The sequence below is a fragment of the Parastagonospora nodorum genome, assembly GCF_000146915.1.
Source record: "Parastagonospora nodorum SN15 chromosome Unknown scaffold_14, whole genome shotgun sequence".
Taxonomy (NCBI): Eukaryota; Fungi; Ascomycota; class Dothideomycetes; order Pleosporales; family Phaeosphaeriaceae; genus Parastagonospora; species Parastagonospora nodorum.
This window is the reverse complement of record NW_001884562.1, coordinates 1-4,559: the sequence shown is the minus strand read 5'-3', so window position 1 is coordinate 4,559 and position 4,559 is coordinate 1.

The window sequence follows — 4,559 nt, the reverse complement described above, 5'->3', positions numbered from 1 at the left end:
AATCTACGTAACTAAGGCACTACTAGTATAGAAGAATTCCTATATACTAGCTAAGTTAGCGCCATGGAGAAATAAAAAAGAGGGCTATAATATAATTTTCATAAACTAAGGAGATAAGTTAGGCGGTTATCTTACGTAGAAGAGAGAGCTAGTATAAGTAAAGAGCTAAATTAAAGCACTATAGCAAAAGCTATAAAAAAAGCCTACTAGTTACTTATAGCACTTATGCATATAATAGAAGGTATGCTACTATAGAGAAGTAAATTAGTAATAATCTAATATAAAAATAGTGCTAATAGCAATAGTTATAGAATTTTTATTAAAGATAGCGCTGTTATTTTTATAATAAAATACTATAAGAATATTACGTAAACTAAGCAGAGAAAAGTTATATACTAGTATATGCTACGCGAAGTTAGTAAATTTATTATATTTTATTTATAGTTTATTATGCTATTTTAGAAGCAGCTATATAGCGCAGTTAATAGAGAGAAGATAGAAGAAAGTATATACTTATAGAAGCTCTAGCCTAAAAAGAGCTAGCAGTAACTAGTATACTCTCTAAGAAGTATATAAAATAATACGCGACTACTTATATAGAAAGGCGTAGTTAAGTCTAAGTAGTTTACTAGATAGTTGCAGAAAAAGAGTTAAATAAGAAGAAAGAGAAGAAGAAAGAAGAGAAAGTTTCTATATCTAGACTTAAGTACACTATTAAGCTTTAGAATAGTAACTGCGTTAAGTATATAATCTAGATAATTTTACTACTATATATAGAGGTAAAGCTTACTATTATAGGCTAGTAATATAGAAGCAAAGGCATTTACTACTAGCATATCTAGAACCTAGCTACTATAAAGATATTTATTAATACAGATAATAATAGTAAGAGCTTCTATGCTAATAATAAGGTATTTAATTTATAGATAGGCTATAGTAGTAGTATTACTAGAAGCATATATAAATGCTTACTAACTAAGCTTATATTTAGCATAGAGGCTAAGTAGTTTGCATTTTAATTAGTAAGTATAGAATAGTATATATTTTTATAGATTCTATCTACGCTATAGAAGAAGCTCGCCTAAGGCACTAGAGTAGTAGTAGTATATAAAGAAGCTATTAAAGAAGAGTACTAGTAGTAGAGGCTAATATAGTTAGTAGATATAGATAGTGTATTAAAGTAGCTACTTAGAGAAGAGATATAGTTCTATAGTATATAGAAGATAGCTATCTAGGCAATTTTATAATATAAGAGCCTAGTAGTAGTAGTTATAAGTATAAGCGTAGAAAAGAGTATACTATTTATACTACTAGTATTAGTATTAATAGAGCTAATAATTATAGTAGTGCTACTAGTAGCGCTGTAGTTTAATATAAAGAAATACTATAATAAACTACGCATTATTAGTGCTAAATAGAATAGCTATTAGCTATATAAGAGCGCATAGATTATATTTATTACGCCTAAGGCTATAGTAGAGAAGATATTTAGATAGTATTGTTAGATAGAACGATATATTAGGTTAATTAAATTAATAGTTATATTATCTTATTCGCTCCTCTTCTAGAGTTGCTAGCTATCTTATTTATATTCTAGTAGAGGCTCCTGCGCCTTTCTTAGCAAGGTAATTATCTTCTCTATTACTCTAATACCTGCTATTTAATACACTCTCTTAGCTTAGAAGTCCTCCTTATAAGCTACGCATTCTAGTTAATTAGCTACAATATTAGGCCCTCTAGTTACTCTTGCAGTAACTCTAGTTCAGCTTTCTTTAAGAGAGCTTTTATTTACTTAACAAGTTCTAATTAATTAAGAAAGTTAGCTTATTTATTAGCTAGAAGAGCCTTAGTAAATCTATCTGCTATTATATTATTAGATAGTATATACTCTACCTTAACTATTTTCCCAGGTAACTTCTTATCTTAGCTAATAATAGTATATATTAACGTGCTAAAGTTTTGTTTAAAGCTTAGCTACGTCCTCTATAACTAGTTAGATAGTCTATTTATTATCGCACTTAATCGTAATTACTAAGTTACTAAGGTTAATCTAAAGCTTCTTTAGCAATTACAATATAAAGATAGCTTTCTTAGCTACTTAAGATAGCGCTAGTAGTTTAGCTTCTATAGTAGAAGTAGTAACTATATCTTATTTACTTGCTCTCTAGGTTATAAGACTGCTAAATAGTTTAATAGCGTAGCCTTATAAGCTCTTTTAGTTAAGAGTATTATCTATAAATAATGCATTACTTGCAACCTTAAAATCTTTATCTTTTCTAAGCTTAAGAGCTAAGTTTAATAATTTCTTTAGGTATAGTAGTATCTAGTCTGCTGCCTCTTAATACTTATTACTTAGATTAGCTAGAAACTAAGCAAGGCGCAATATTATAAAAGTAATATCTAGCCTTATAGTAACTGCTGCAAATAGCAGAGATCTAATCTTACGCTAATACTTATTAATTTTAGCTAGCGCTGTAAGTCTATCTTATAATAGAAGTTTAATGCCTAACATTAGCATATTATATCTTATATTCTAGTAGTTAATAAGTAGGCTAATTTTGTTAATATAGGTAGCTTAAGATAGCTAAATAGTCTTCTGCTAGCAGTTACGCATAACCTCTACTCTAAGAAACTACTATAAGTTCTCTTCTTCTATGCAGAGATATTTATCTTAGATCTGTTTAATAGCTTTTAGAGCCTCTAATTCTTTCTTTAAGTAGTACGTAATAATAATATTATCTATATAGAAGAAGATAATTACTCTGTCTTTAATTATACAGCATAGTTCCTATAGTATTTATTAAAACTCTATAGACGTAAGAGTTATAGTAAACTTCTTTTGCTATAGTAGCAGCAAAATCTAGAGTCTATATAGTGCCTTCTGCACTTTTAGTAGAGTGCTAGATTTCTAATACTCTCTTAGTATTCTTATATATATTTCTTAGTTAATTGCAGCGTATATAAAGGCGTTTATAATATTATATTACTTTAGTTTAAGGTTAAACTTAGTAGTAATAGCTATAAGCATTTAGAATAAGCGTCTAGCTAGTATTACTGCATATATATCTTAGAAGGTAACGTTTCTTTGCTAGTCTTCTCTTACTACTAGTCTTACCTTATATTTGTTAAGGCAGTAGTATTTATTAAGTTTATAGGTATATACCTATATATAGTCTAGAATCTAATGCTCTGCTTACTTTATTAGCAATGCTTAGACTTTAGTCTATAACTTTATTTATTAATAGCTCTAGAGATAAGTTTCTTCTACTTCTTTAAATATTTTATATAATAGATAATTCTCTAGCTTTAACTACGCTAATAGAAGTAGCAGTAGCTAATTATAGTAAGGCTTAATTTCTTTAAAGAGCAGTCTTTTTACCTAGGCCTTATTAATTAGCTTTTCTTTATATTTGCTAATATATTCTAATTTAGTGCTAGCTATAAATGCAGCAGCCTATAGATAGGTTATTAATATTAGTTAGATAGATATATTTATAATATTCTTATTTATTATCTTTCCTTAAACTAGTAAGGCTATAGGTAGAGAAGTTAGTAGCAGTATTAAGTATGCATCTATAATCTTTCTTCCTTAGTAGTATATAGTTCTCTAAGAACGCAGACTCTCCTTCTGCGTTATATTGTTCTTATAGAACGTCTTAGTTTCTAGTTATTAGCTCTAAGTCTCTAGAAGTTCTATTATTCTTACCTAGGCTAAAATCTTCTTAAGAGTGCTATGCATAAGATTATCTATTAGGTTCTTAGTTTTGCTATTAAAGATTATTTCTTTATTAAAGACTATATTATAAGTGCTAATTACCTTAGCTATAGAAGAGATCTATATGTAGTAGATATTTATTAATTAATATTCTACTAAGTAACTAATCTAGGCCTTAGAATTAAGCTTCTATAGTCTTAACTTTTCTTAGTAGGTATTATCTATTATTGCAAAAGCTTTGCATCTATATGCTTTTAGATAAGATTAGTTTAGTTTTTAGAGTTTAGTAACTATGCTATTTATAGCTATAGCGCGTATAAAGAATACTTTATATAGTATCTTCTAATTATTTAGGTAATTTAGCATTTAATTATAGAGGTATACTGCTACTCTTATAATCTCTAGCTAGAGTTTCTATAGAAGATTTATATTTAGTTAAATTACGCATACTTTCTCTTTTATTATACTCTCTAAGCGCTCTGCTTCTCTATTCTAAGCTTAAGTATCTAGAGCAGAGAGCTTAAGTCTAATTAATAGAGATATGCACTATTTCTTAACTTCTTATTTAATAGTAATAATCTTATTATCTATCTTAATAACTTTAACTATAATATTAAATTATTTCTTTATAAACTAAATAAAAAGGCCTAAGAGTTATATAATTAAGCAAGCTAGCCTATTATCCTTAAAATAGAAGTCTTATATAAATTAAGTACGTCTGCAGGTAACTAGCATCTAGCTCTTCTTCTTAGTAAAACTGCCTTTCTTATACTTATAAAAATTAATAGCAATTCTTTTACTAAGTTCTTTATTATTTATTCTTAGAGTTCTGCATATTTAGCAT